The sequence below is a fragment of the Anopheles arabiensis genome, chromosome 3 (genome assembly GCF_016920715.1).
Source record: "Anopheles arabiensis isolate DONGOLA chromosome 3, AaraD3, whole genome shotgun sequence".
Taxonomy (NCBI): domain Eukaryota; kingdom Metazoa; phylum Arthropoda; class Insecta; order Diptera; family Culicidae; genus Anopheles; species Anopheles arabiensis.
Window position 1 is genome coordinate 51,015,091 of NC_053518.1, and position 15,230 is coordinate 51,030,320.

Consider the following 15,230-nt stretch of genomic DNA (forward strand, 5'->3'; position numbering starts at 1 on the left):
CGTGCGCTCTCCAAATCAGACGAAGAGCAAAATCGAGTTTTTTTTGCTTGGCCGAAGCGAACGAGAGAAACAGCGAAGATGAAAAAAGAGTGCTACGAAAAAAATCTCATCCAAACGAGCACGCGCCAACGTTTTAGCCATGAGAATGTATGTGTGAGGTAGGTATATTTTGGATTGTAGTGGTGCTACGTTTCTGCTGTAAAGTTTTTTGTCATTCTGTGTGGTGTACCAGGTGCCAAGTGCAAGTTTTTTCAAGTGGTTAAGACAAGTGTATTAGCAAAGTGTTAAAATGTCGCAAAATTGCAGCAAAAATGGGCATTTTTATGCAAAGTGCCGTAAAATGATGGACGAGATTGAACTCTCGTACCAGGAAGCTCTCCAAGAGGCAAACGATGGGTTTGTCCCGCTGCCAAACATGGGTAAGTAAAAAACCAAGTGAGTGGTTATTTGTCATAACATGATATGCTTATAATATTGAACATTATATAAAAAGTGCAGTATAATTCGGTGAAAAAAATTTCGATACAAAAGCGGTCGAGCCGGTCTGGTGGTACAGTCGTCAACTCATACAACTTAACAACATGCCCGTCATGGGTTCAAGCCCCGAATAGACCGTGCCCCCATACGTAGGACTGACTATCCTGCTATGGTAACAATAAGTCACTGAAAGTCAAGAAGCCCACTTCACTAAGTGGGTACAGCTAGGCCTTGACCGGCAGTGGTTGTTGTTTCAAAAAAAGAAGAAGAAGAATAATGTTCATTGATTTAAGGGCACTAAAATAAAAATATCTATGTGCGAAACGGTGCAAGAAAAAAAAACTTATTATCATACTCGGGATCTATGTGCGTGTGTCAAAAAGCCGCGGTGTGAAAAACGGAATGAGAAAAAAAAAATGCGAATCAATTACATTATATTTTGTATTTATAATCGTCATACAATTGCCTTCAATGTCGGTGTTCAGTGTGGTAAATGTGTTAAGTGTTCAGTGAATGTGTAAAAATGTGTTTCAAAAGGGCGGTCCAGTGGTACAGTCGTCAATTCGCTCGACTTAACAACATGCCCCTCATGGGTTCAAGCCACGTATGGACCGTCCTTCCGTATCCGGACTGACCATCCGGCTGCGTGGTACTAATTATGTATCAACAGCTTAAATAGTCCAGCATGACCGCGCAGGTCGCAGACGTCAAGTAAAATATGAAGAAGTGTTTCAAAACAAAAATTAGTTTTGAAAAAACATTATTCATTTAATGTTGCCGCTAGTCGTCAAGAGCACAACCTATGAACATGCCCGTCATGGGTTTAAGGACCGTATGAGCCGAGCATCCTATAAGCAGGGCAGGGCTAATTGTGTTGCACAAAAAAAAAGATAAAAAAAAGGCTTAGATAAGTGGCTAAGAGCCGACCCAGGTTTGGCCTATTCTGGTTAAAGCGGTAGACTTGCCTAAGCTTCCACTCATGTTGGTGGCCGCATATAGTGGCCATACAAAGCCGGCAAGTGTGGAAGAATTTTTGCGGCCGCTAGTGAATGATTTTAATATCATTCAGCGAGGAGGCCTGACCATCGGCGATAAAACGTTGCAGTTTCGGGTACGCAATTTTATCGCTGATACACCGGCTCGAGCGTTCATTTTAGGTAACGAAATAAATAACATTATCGTAAACCTTTTAGCTAAACACAATATATATTTTATTTTCAGCAACGACGAACCACAACGGATACGACAGTTGTTTAAAGTGCACTTGCCATGGCGAGTGGTGTGAAGAGGGAAAAAAAAATATTTTTGATTCCGTCGATGCTCCCCTTCGTACGGACGAAGGGTTTCGTGGTAGAGTCATATTGAACCATCATCAGGAGTGGCGTAAACCTTTAGAAGAATTAGATAATTTTGATTTAGTCGATAACGCTCCCACGTCGGAGCGTGAACACCTGTGTGACGAGGGGTGTACACGTTTTATGCAACGGGGATTTATGTTCGGCAAATTTCCCCGTAATAAAAAGAGGACACCTCTCCAAATGGATGCTGAGTCTAAATTTTTAATGCAGACAAAGCTTCCTACTGAGATCCATCGATCATTTCGGCTTCTCAGATATCACGCCTTTTGGAAAGCTACCGAGTGGCGTAGCTATCTACATTATGCATCAGTTGTGGTTCTGCAGGACCTGGTTGATCAAATCGCCTATGGTCACTTCCTGCTCTACTTTAGTGCTGTGACAATTTTTTCGACCAAATTTCATCAGCACTTGTGGCTCCGTGCTCGAGATTATCTTCGCATATTTGTGAAGAATTTCGGCTAAGTCTACGGTCGAAAATATTTAACAAGCAACATCCATCTTCTCGTTCACATTTATAAAGATGTTGAAAAATTTGGAGCGCTCGACGATTTTTCGACCTACGCAACAGAAAACTTTTTGCAAAATTTTCCACGCTGGGTCCGAGCGGGCACGAAATGTGTGGAGCAAATTGCAAACAGATCAAGCGATCTAATGAGCCTTGATCTGGTTGCTACCCCACCAGCTCCACAGTATCCGATGTTGAAGGCAAATGGTGTCGGTCTACATGTGACCGCCGATTTTGTCTTGCTGCCAAAATTTCAAGACCAATGGTTTTTGACCAAGGACAATGGCATAGTTAAATTTTTGAGTGCGAAAACATCAAGCTCGCACGATATCACCGAAGTTGGGATCCGGTTTTTAACCATGGCCACGCTTTACGAGATCTCAGCAGAAGGCGGTGTTATTGCACCAATGTCTTCTGCTGAGATCCACGTTTACCAAACGATGGAAAACGCGCCGGCTGTGGTGGTGGAGGTTCCATGGACTGCAATCAGATGCAAAATGGTTGCAGTGAAGCAACCCACTCGTCCTCTTAATCTCCCTCCCATTGATCCTTCACCAAACCCAATAACTCCTTCCGCCATAGCCTTTTTTCCTCTTCTCCACACCTTTATTCCTAATTAATTTCCTCCCTTCAATAGAAAAAAATTGCCTCCTCGACTCCCTCGAAGACGACGTGTGGTTGCACATGGTAAGTAAAAAATTCATGAAATTGCATAAAGTAGTTGGTCTAATTTTTCCTCTTGTTACAGGTAAACTTCCACCGAAACTCCGGATAATTCGTGCCCATCCATCTGTGACATGGACGAGAAGGTGGACAAAGCTAATATTAAGGGGGGGGGGGGACGACCTTTTTAACAGCACTACGGGCAATGTTAGGACATGTTTGCCGTGCTGGACACTGCGTATCCGTTTCAGGCCTCCTCCAGGCGAGCTGCCTTTTCCCCGTGGTTAATGGAACAAAGCGGGTTGGGGTTTTGTTTTGTGTGTTTGTTTTTTTTTTGCACAATAAATTATAAATTGTGCTTTTTTCTGTTGGCCTGTTATATAAAAGGCAGGCAATGGTGCCTGCGGCTGACATGGCACCTAGTTTTTATTTTCCTTTTTTTAACTATATTGTTTTTTTTATAGGTTAGTTAAAGTTTAGTTTGAGTTTTCTTTTCTTTAGGTTGAGTAAGTAGGTTTGAGATGTAATTTTACGTTTACATTTAAGCTTACTTCGAACTTTTTAGTAGTAGTAGTAGTCTTAGCGATACTATTGTAGTGTGAATTTAGATTAGATTGATTGAACTATTTGTATACCTCTAGTACGATAGTTGGTTGCCAGTGAAAAGGATTTTTTTCTTCTATTTGGCGGAACGATCAGCACGTTCCTTTTATTGTATATGGCATAGCTACGGCTTACGAGGCTTATAAAGTACCACGCTGCATGATAGTCAGTCTTTGCTACGAGTAGGTCAGTCCATACGGGGCTTGAACCATAGAATGATGTGTTGTAAAATATTGCCAATGAATTCGTTTTGCTATTTACTTCAGCACCATGTTTTTTTTTTTTGGTAAACATACCTTTCCACGTCATCTAAATTCGTTCATTTTTACTTTGCCATGACAAAGAACCATAGTTTAGTCGAAGTAAGGTTTTAACCTTACTCAATTGGTATAATATATATAACATAAAATATAAAATAATACACACAAAACTTAGGAATTCTCTTGCGTAGATCTTGCACACTAGAGAGCATTTAGTTATGTAAAGTTGATTACTACACACGGATGGCTGATGATAAAGCTTTTCATAGGAAGTATATGTTGTGCAATTTGAGCACAAAATATAACCAATTGCATTTTATATAATGTGCATATTACTTAAATGGCAAATTGCCCTGAGGCCAGGATATGTAACATGACAAAGCCTCAGTTATGTTACTATGTACCCAACATCAACTTTTGCATTAAACCGTGTCATCAACATCACAATAGTAAAAATAGCAACGTAGATTATAAAAAACTTTTTTGAGCATCACATCCGCAAACGACGTTAGCAAACAGGCAAGGCAAACACTTCACAAAAAGGTAAGTTAATTGGAAAGATATTATTGTTACCATTTCTAACGTTATTATTTGAAATTTACAGAACACGAAATGCACAGGCACAATGCTACCGTCAGACACACTAACCTATGTACATCAATTCTACAACAAGATGGTATACTGTTTGGTGGAACCACACAAGAAGGACCTTCGCATCGTTAATACTTGCGACACGCGAACTCATCAAGGTAAGAAAACATTATATGCATTAGTTTTACGCACTGCATTAGTGCACCGTTTTATGGTAATTGTTTTTCATCCTTTAGTCTAGTGCATAGTCAATGATGGACACAATGTTAGTGAAATTCCCATTTTTTCAATTAATGTTTATTTTCATTTTAATTCAAGAGCTGCTCAAAAGCGATGATGCCGCAAAGAAGACAAAGCGAAGGTAAAAAGCAAAGAAAGACAATATTGAACATCGATTATCACTCAGGTGGACTGAAGGAAGTGCAGTGAATAACTATGAAGGTAATTTAATTATTCTTTTTATTTCGTTTACAAACAACACTCTTGCGCAGGTTCTTGCAAGCAAGGCGGCTCTTGGAATTACGCAATTTTGATTTTAAAAATAATTGCGCCCTTTTCAACGTCACAGTTTCATTTGTAGTTCGACCAACGGCCATTAGAAGGTGATGGACATGTTTGTACCGGTACATTGGAATCTTCGGACCATTTGCTCCTCCGCCCAGCCAACTGCACTTGCAAAGGAAGGGGGCGCTAAACAGCTTCAACACTGCTTCGTGCATTCGATTGTCTGGAGTATTCGAAGTTAGAGAATTCGATATTCTTCTAGCTGTAGCGATAAATACATTTTTGTCGCTCAACATACTTTCAAAATTGTCTAAAGCTTCTTTTTTTTCTATTTCAGCCGGTCTAGGTGTTTCATCAACTTCATCTATTGTAAAACAATTTGAATTACTCGCGGGGCAATTTGGACAGGTAAAAGAGCTATTCAAAACATTCTTCTGGATAATAGCTTTCGTTAACTTAAACAAATGCTTGTTTTGTTCTTGTAATAGTTTTAACAATGTGTCCAGCTGTGTGCAGCATGTACTACAAATTACTCTTTCTTCCGCACATCCACTAGGAGCACCGGTTCTGTGGTGCAACTCTATTGAGGATGTTGCTGACGGTAGCTGGAGCGGTGCTTCAACCGGATGAGAATCCTGTATGGACTCAATACACGGATCAATCGAGGATAATTCGACAGTGGCCAATGGAGATGTTTGACGTTCAGCAACGCTGGGTGCAATCGCCGTGCGGTTGCTTTCCACAGCAGCTGATATAGAAACGCCATCGAAAAAGGCTAGCGGAGGAGCCTCACGGACGTCAACGGTAGAAACTGTCTCCGTGGGATGTTTTTCCACAGATCTCTGCCGATTATCAGCTACGTCAATTGTCAACGGAGATGGTTCACGGACGTTAATGTTGGACACCGGTACCGTGCAATTATTAACAGATTGTGTTGTTCCACTGTCAATAAAGGTCAACACAGATGGCTCACGGGCGACAACGCTGGGCACGTCATGCATGTTACGCTTTTGCACAAAAGATTTCTGTGAAACATCGCCAAAATAGGCCAAGGGAGGCGGCTCAGTAACAACACTGGCCTCCTTTTTCGTTCGCGGCTTTTTCGATCCAGCTTCCAATACGTTGAAAGACGTCGAGGGTGGCCGGGACGTGTTGTACAGCGTTAGAACTTTAGACGGTTTATCACTGGCTTGCCGTTTTGATAAAACCGTATTAAAAAATATTAACGGTGGTGGATTTTATTTCAAGCTACTTTGAATTTTGACTTTTCAACTGCATCACACAAAATAAGTTTGCAATTGAACTGCTTGGATACAAATGCTGCTTGCTTGTAGGGGAAGGTAGGTAAAGACGGACACGTTAAGGGAAATGGTAAAAATCTAGGGATATATAAGTGCAACGACCATGAAAATGTGCATACATTATCTTACACTCATGTTTTATCAGAAAATGTGTTAAAACTTTTAAGTTTCCATCGATTTTAGCGTTTTTTTCATGAATGAAAAACATGTTTTTTTTCGTGCAGTTTTGAAATGTTCGGATAAGACGGACACCTGATATGGGAAAGATGGACACCATGAAGGGTAAGATGGACACCTGTAGAAAAGGTTAGAAAGTGAAGAGTTTTACAATATTTTAACAAATTCTATCGCTTTCCACGTCCTGGTACGTTTATAAACCAATTCTTGGTCTATTGCAACGGCGATTCATTCAGCCATGAATTTAGAAATTGTAAACGGCGCTTGTAATATATCGTAGAATGCAGCATCTAAAGCATTATTGACATATCGCGCACTTACAGCTGACGTTGCTCTAGCTTACAGAACAACAGTCTAGAACTTCCTTTTAGGAAATTACTCCGCAAAAAGTCCACGACCCCAGTATTCATGAGGGACTTGTTAACAGCTTAATCCATTTTCCACCATGTCAAAATTCAACATTTGATTTTTGTAATCCAATAGAATTATTCATCTATTCCTGCACAATGTCGTATCAATGCCTCATCTTTGTATTGCTTAAAGCTGTCCAAGTCGTGAGAAGATATTGGATATCGTGAAGCGCCTCAACAGCATCGAGCGAGTAATAGCATAACGAATGGCTACTATTTTGACCGGTGTTTCATTTCTCGCTTATTTCAATACTTTCTCTAGTTATTGATTGATTTATAGCTTCGGAATACCCTTATTTAAGATATTTGAAGAAATATATTCATCACCAATTGATATAAGATGTAAAAAAATCAATAAATTCGGTGTCCATCTTTCCCTACAACAAGGTGTCCGTCTTTCCCGCTTTGATGTCAGAATGTTTAAACCACCAGAAAACAATATTTTGTATTGCTTTTATCCCCGTTCTTTCGCCAGTGTTTTCATTAATGATCACGACAACCCATTCATGAAATAAAACTTCCGGAAATATAAACAATACAAGTCGTGGAGTTTAAGATCCGCAGTAGTCAAATTAGATCCACAAGGGTGCACATGATTGAAAATTTGTTTTGTTCGTGGATTTAACCAATTTTATATATATTACGCCAAAAATGTTCTCAAATGTGTTGTTTTACCTTCAGTTTGGATTCGAAATTGTTGAATTACTCGAAAATTACCTTTTTCATGCATTTTTGAGAAGTGTCCATCTTACCCGTAGTGTCCGTCTTTACCTACCTTCCCCTACCAATACTAACTCACAAATATTCATGTAGTAATACAGTTTAGCTTTCAATACTAATAACAGCTCATTATTGCTCATCAATACTAATCCCGCTTGTGCTGTTAACAATAAAAGCACGTGTAAGGTATAATTGTATGTGTGTGATTTTATTTAAGATCGAAAGAGCGCGAGATCACCAAAAACTCTTATTGAGAGAATTTTTTGTGATCTGCTCTCTTAAAACAGATTGAGAGAATACCTAGGGGACAAAACCAACACGCTTTCTCGTTCTGCCAACCTGATAGAGCGAGCTCTCTATACAACGTTTGCGGAACGAGAGAGTGTGTTGGTTGTTCCCTAGGGAGAGAAAAAAATCTACTGCGAGAAAAATACGAACAACCCCCCCTCGATCGGTTTTGCTTCGGCTTCGGGTTTGCTTCGGCTTCGGGTTTGCTTCGGCTTCGGGACCCGACGGATCGGTTGAATAATTTCGCCAACTCAGCTTCAAAGCCAGCTTCAATCTCAGCGGATCTCTGAGTGCTGGTGACCGGTGGGTCGTTTTAAAACGTCCCGTTTATGACAGGTAGTTGGAACGCGAGATTCCAACAATGGCTGTATATGGCTGTATGTAGATGCAGCGGTAACGGTGTTTGGTCTTGTTGTATTCGCAAAAATTGGAATAGTCGATAAAAACCATATATAAATGAACATGGTCCATAGGTTCCTTGAGTATTTTTATACTCTTCCCCCCTTCCTTCTAACTGAAACCTTTCCCATTTCTCCTTCTCTTCGGTCCACAAACTTGATGTGTTCGATTAGGGTCAAGGATGAAAATTTTAGTTTTTGCATTAAAAGACACACACAATCCACTATACCAGGCCAGGAATGTGACTACCATTTTTCGTGTGAAACAGCTGTCTGCTTTCGGCACACAATCGCAAAACGGTAGCAGGTACCCCATATACAAGAACAGGACGGTTCATCCCAGCCAAGAGCGCACACAATGACATCGATTTAACAATTTCTCGAATGATACCTCAACCCACTGAAGCACCGTTGACCAAACAACCTTCCTAGGCTTTTTAAAGCGACGCGAGCTTGGTGTCAATTTTTCCTGCTAATTTCTGCGGCTACGAGCCGGTGTATTGAAATTTTGTGTAGGGTCCTTTAAATTTGTGTCTGTGTATGATGTGTGCTTGTGGCTGTTGTAACGGGTTTTCTTTGAGGTTAAACGCAGCGTTCTGTTCTGTGTTCTGTGCGTTGGATTTTAGCAGCAAGTGTCTCCGCGTTTTTTTGGTGATCTCGTGCACCGACCATCCACACTAGACATGGGACAATTGTGCGAGACCTATGCCGCACACTCAGTTCATTATAGTGTGCGGTTGATCGCCGCACGCGAAAAAGTGAACGGGTAGGTCTTCCGCACGCATACAGAACTAACTGAAATGTGCTCTGAAAGAGATGCAAGATAACTGTCGGTGTCATAGACTGAACGAAAAAAAAACATTCGTTTTGGGTCGGCAAAATTTGTCACACACAACGACACAAGAAGATCGATCGCACTTTGCGCGAGAAAGAATGCACATATTGCTAGCGTGGTCAGATTGATCAATCGCACACAGCCGCACAAAAAGAACTCCTGCCGCACACTGACCCCATTCTGAGTGAGAAAGAACACTCATAGCCGATGGGTCATTCGCACACAGCCGCACGCGTGTTCAGTTGGGTCAGTCGCACACTACCGCACAAAAAGAGCTCTTGTCGCACACTGCCGCACGCGCGTTCAGTTAGTTCAGTCGCACACTGCCGCACTCGTATTCAGTGGGGTCAGTCGCACACTACCGCACAAAAAGAACTCTTGTCGCTCACTGTCGCACGCGCGTTCAGTTAGTTCAGTCGCACAAAAAGAACTTGTTAAGCGCACAGCAACATAAAAAAGAAAGCTTGTAGATTTTACTCATTTAGATTAGCTTTCGTTACAAATCAACTTAAGTATATACAGTTTGTTCTCGAGCTACGTTTTCTAAGTTCTTGTGTGCAATTAGTATAATTGGCTCAAAGGATTCTCAAATGCAAGATAAATTACTTTTTTACCAAAAATTTTAGAGCCTCTTAAAAACCAGAAATTTTCAAATTTTCTGCATGAATTGTGATACATAAATGGTTTAATGTAAAAACCTAGTTACCTAGTTATGTATGAAACGCGTATCTCGGACTGACGGTATTTATAATTAAAAATGCAGCCTTAAAAGCAATAACTTTTTGTTCTTGCATTAAAATCTCGATAAAATTAAACATAATATTTTAAAAAATGGTACTTAGCTCCAATTGAGCGACTGACCTACCGCACGCGTTCAGTTCATCATACTGAACGAACTACATCGCACGCGTTCACTGAAAAGAATCAAATTGCCCAAGCCTAATCCACACCAAGACACCAAATGCACGGGGCCCCTTATTGACGGGGGCTCCTTACCGACGAGGGCCCTTACCGACGGGGCATCCTTACCGACAGGGGCCCTTACCGACGGGGCCCCTTCATCGAAAAGTCCACATAATCGTTGGGGCCCCGTAAACCACTTTTGAGTTTGGTTTCAGTATAGCTGTAACGGTTTTTGATCTTGTCTTCACGCAAAAAATTGTATGTAAATAATGATAAGACATCATTTTAATATTAACATGGCCCAGTTCCTTTTTGGACATATGAATACCACCCCTTCCCGATTTCCCCTATTTGTCCGTTGACCCCAAAAGTTGAGTAGGGCCCGCGTGAAAATTAAGGTTTTGCGTTAAAAGCAGGCACCCTCCACGATCTCAGGCTTAAGATGTGAATTCCATTTTTCGCGTGAAAACAGCTGTCTGTTTTCGGCACACATCTGCTAAACAAGTATAGGGGCCTCCAGACAAGCACAGGCACGTTTCATCCAAGCCAAATTGAAAAGCGCACACATCGATATCGATGGAATCGTTTCTCGAATGAAACCTCTACCCACTGGAGCACCGTTGCTTGCTTGATATTAGTCAATTTTACCGGCTACGAGCCGGTGTATTGATATTCGGCCAGAGCATGCCCCAACGGTCAAAAGCCGAAGATTTTATATTGGCCTTTCACTTTTTCTATCTGTCTCTCGCTCTAATTTGAGCAATTTTCCCCTGATGAGTGACCCCGAGCCTCCTCGTGTGGTTGTTGTTGTTGGAAGTTGAAGCCGAAACCCCCTCGTGAGCTGCCAAAATCAGCGAAGAACGAAATCGAGTGCCTGCGCCTAAACGTATGGTCCAAAACAGCCGAAGTCATACAAAATCATGAAAATGTCTGCGCCCTTGTGTTCCGGCGTCCTCGTGAAGTTTACCGAGCCGAACCGAACAGTTGTGTTCGATAAACATGTGTGACATCAAAAGGACATGTGTAGCCGTGAGGACATTTTTCTGTGTCTCTTTGCCTTGTCCTTGCCTTTAGATCCTGATGAGTGAAGCATGCATACCTTTCGGGTACGTTCGGGGTATAAGCTCCCCACCGGGCACCAGCACTCAGAGATCGCTTGAATACGCGCTTGAAAAAGAACTTGAGTTGGCGAAATTATTCAAGTGATCCGTCGGGTCCCGAAGCCGAAGCAAACCCGAAGCCGAAGCAAAACCCGAACGGGGGTCTGCACGAACCTTCGTTTAATTAGTCCCCTCCCCCTTTTTGCCAGGATTTCTTTCCGAAATGATACAGTGCACACCATTATACTATCGTAATTCGATTTATTGAATATCGAACCAACATAGAATATAAAAAAAAAACAGAACACTTGCACAACAATCACTGCACTTAATTCTAAATCAACGCACATAATTAAAAAAAAAACACTTTTTACACTCGCACAGTGAATAAAAACAAATTCAGCACAGCACTTTCTGCTCCTCATCGCTGTTGCTCCTGGTTTTTCTCGCTGCACTGTACGGGCCACTGCTCCAACACTACGACACAGCCACAGATTTTTGATGTCTCCGTTCGCCGTGAAACACATATGAAATGGAAGAAAAATGATATTAATTAGAAGAGGGGATGTTGGTTGATAATTTTAATCACTTTTACTTACCTCAAATTAAACAAAACTCCATTTTTACGGGGTTTATCCGCCAAGCGCTGAAACACCACACAAGCACCAACCTCACTGGACTGAAAGTAAAGCCTACTGCGTGAATGCGCTTCTGCCAAACCAACCGCGCCGTACTGCGTGTGTAGCCAAGTGCGTGTGTGTGTGTATTTGCACCACTGGACACAGAACACAAATCTCACCGCACAGAAGAGCGTGTGTCGCCAAGTGTATGCATGTGTGTATTTGCACCACTGAATTCTGAACGTCCACCACACAGCGTGTATCGCCAAGTGCGTGGCTGTGTGTAGTATCACCGTGGACTGCAGAAAACTACATGCACTAGAACAGAGCGCTGGTATGGTCAAATGTGTGCATGTGTGTACTTGCTCCACTGAAAGCCGGTATCGCACCAAATTTCGGGTGTCGCCTTGTGCGTGTGTGTGTGTTCCCAGTCCGCAAATGCCGAAGTTTTGTATGGGATCGTGTCGTACACATATGGCCCCACTTACGTACCCACTTGCAGTAGAAGTGTAAATGTGGTTTCACGCACACATAGACACATTCGACCCGAACGATCGCGTTCACACATACTATAACGCTCCGATTTCTTCTGCATCTCACGCATACTAGTGATGGGTAACCGGAATCGCACCCACGGCTCGGAATCGCTTCCGAGCATTGCTACTCCGGCTCCGATTCCGAAAAATTCAAATCGTCGATTCCGCCCGGAGCCGTCGGAGCCGTCCGGAGCCGTCGGAGCCGTCCGGAGCCGTCCGGAGCCGTCGGAGCCGTCTGGAGCCGTCGGAGCCGTCCGGAGCCGTCCGGAGCCGTCCGGAGCCGTTGGAGCCGTCCGGAGCCGTCCGGAGCCGCTAGTCGGCAGCTGGAGCCGTCGGAGCCGTTGGAGCTGTCCGGAATCGTTGGAGCCGTCGGAGCCGTTCGGAGCCGTCGGAGCCGTTGGAGCTGTCGGAGCCGCTAGTCGGCAGCTGGAGCCGGTCGGAGCCGTCGTAGCAGTTGGAGCCGACGGTGCCGGTTGGAGCCGTCCGGAGCCGACGGAGCCGACGGAGCCGTACGGAGCCGGTCGGAACCGTCGTAGTCGTTGGAGCCGACAGAGCCGTCGTAGTCGATGGAGCCAACGGAACCGGTTGGAGACGTTGGGGTCGTCGGTGCCGTCGAAGCCGACGGAGCCAGTTCGAGCCGTATGAGTCGTTGTAATAGTCGGAAGTCTTCTGAAGCGCTTTAATTTCCCGATATCAGCGATGATTTCATTTAAAAAACAGCTTACGAGTAAAAAAATAGTCTTCTTCATTTATTGCTCTGAACTTTTTTTGTATTTTTTTTAAACAAAAAATCAAAAACAATTGTTTGCTCCGTATATCTAGAGAAAAATTATGAATCAAACTATTATTGATCTTTATTTTTATAAAAGATGGGCGGATGGTTGATAGTTATATTCTTTGTCTTGTCCATGTGCCATCATGTTATTCGGTAAAAAACAAGTGCGGCCTAAACCATACACGTTAGTCGATGTAAACAACCGTGCAAAACTGCCATAATTACGTTACGTTGTTTCGTATTTTATCAAACCCACCTCCCGTCATAGTTCTATTGCTCCTTGACCTCCTTATTTGATTCATTTTTTCCTATATACATACGGAGCAAACAATTATTTTTGGCTTTATTTTTGAAAAAAACACACACAAACAAACTTCATATCAATAAATGAAGAAGTTTTTTTTTACTCGTAAGCTGTTTTTTACAATAAAATTATCACTAATATCGAGAAATTAATGCGCTTCAGAATGCTTCCGACTATTACAACTACTCCGATGGCTCCGACGGCTCCGACGGCTCCGGACGGCTCCAACGGCTCCGCCGGCTCCGGACGGCTCCGACTGCCGACTAGCGGCTCCGGACGGCTCCGGACGGCTCCGGACGGCTCCGGACGGCTCCGGACGGCTCCAGACGGCTCCAGACGGCTCCGAGGTCGGAGTTTTGCACCTACCTTCCGGAACCGCTTCCAATTTTGGCGGAGTCATTCGGAATCGATTCCGGATTTTTGTTGAATTTACCCATCACTAACGCATACCAATGTGTTTGCTCCACCCCCTTTTCGGATTGTTTATAGAAATGATGAGGCACACATGTTTACTTTTGCTGTATGCACACATTCGCATGCGGTTTATTCCACACTTTTTCTCTCCCTTCCAACACGTGCTTTGGCATACTCACACTGTGGAGACGGCAGAACGGTCTCCCCCTACCAAATTTACCGTTCTTCCTCCTCTCGATCTTTTTTCTTCTTACCGCGTCCGGGGTACCATCAGAGCTGCGCGCTGGCTTTAGTTTTTCCTCTTCTCGTTCTTCCTTTCTCCTACCGCTCCCGGGGGCTGCGCGCGTTTCGACAGGTTCTTAGCGCAATCCAGTGCGTTGTTTTGTGGCTGAGTTGTGCTGAACGCTGTCAATAAAAATGAACCAATAATTAATGCATGTAGTACGTATTACTTTGGATAGTTTTACGTATATGATGAGAGCAACACTTACCTTAATATTTTATAACTGGAAAACAATTTCTTTCCGTCACCCACTTTGAAGATTGTTGATGATGCCAACAGGTAGGCGTTGATGAATGGCGCATGCACCTGTAACTTTGAAGCCGATAAGCATTTGTTGAATTAGTACATTGCAGCAAATATGAGATCAAGAAACTTACCTCAACAAGTTAGCTAGGATAAATCATTCCACAATGGAAGAAGAAACAACACTGCGCAAAACGTAAACAAGGAAAGTAGGGGACACAAGAAATCGCACATCACTCCCGCACATCCTTCCACAACGAAAGTACTGGGCAGACTGAGGATGCCTAACTCCCGGATGAGTGCGATAGCAGAAAACATCATGGTAGATCGAGAGAGATGGGTAGACTCGGTGTAGCGCAATCCAACGGTAGATGCATGTGTGTGTGACCAACGAAAGACTTCGGACCCCGCTCCTCGCGTTTTTCATCCATCGTTTTTCGTCACACGCACACACCTCTACACGCGCAGCGGTTTGCTGTCCAAAATCTAGAGAGAGAAGACAGGGCATCTCGCTTTGGTACACAGAAAAGTCTCTGAAAAACTTCGGCTCTGCTACTTGGGTTATTGTCACAGCACACTCGTTCGTCATTTTTTTCGTTTTTTCGCTTGAGCCACTCGATTTCGTTCTTCGCTGATTTTGACAGCGCACGAAGGGGGTTCGGTTTCAACTTCCAACAACAACAACCACACGAGGAGGCTCGGGGACACTCATCAGGGGAAAATCGCTCAAATTAGAGCGAGAGATTGATAGAAAAAACGAAAGGTCAATATAAAATCTTCGGCTTTTGACTGTTGGGTCTGTCCCTCTAACCCCCTGTGCAAAGCGACGGAAGAAATCATTCCCTTTCGCGTATTTTCTCAGGCCTTCTTTTTCCCTCCTACGGCAAATTTGTCAAGCAGCGTTTCGAGCTACCCGTCCCTGGCTCCGCTTCCTACCCCTCGCCTGAGCGCGCTGTCACAGG

General features: G+C 43.2%; 2 long non-coding RNA genes across 3 annotated transcripts; one reads left to right on the forward strand and one right to left on the reverse strand.

Moving 5' to 3' along the window:
* Positions 1–3,889: 3,889 nt before the first annotated feature.
* LOC120902276 lies at positions 3,890–6,265 on the forward strand. The gene is made up of 6 exons (XR_005739399.1): positions 3,890–4,409; positions 4,471–4,615; positions 4,776–4,898; positions 5,026–5,198; positions 5,299–5,369; positions 5,450–6,265. It is a non-coding gene; the product is annotated as an uncharacterized LOC120902276 (long non-coding RNA).
* A 7,571-nt stretch (positions 6,266–13,836) lies between these two features.
* On the reverse strand, positions 13,837–14,830 carry LOC120901918. 2 transcript variants are annotated; one of them, XR_005739343.1, is made up of 3 exons: positions 14,403–14,830; positions 14,234–14,331; positions 13,837–14,147 (listed from the first exon to the last, which is right to left on the reverse strand). It is a non-coding gene; the product is annotated as an uncharacterized LOC120901918 (long non-coding RNA). The 2 variants fall into 2 exon arrangements; XR_005739342.1 differs by having other exon boundaries at positions 14,234–14,337.
* Positions 14,831–15,230: the final 400 nt, after the last annotated feature.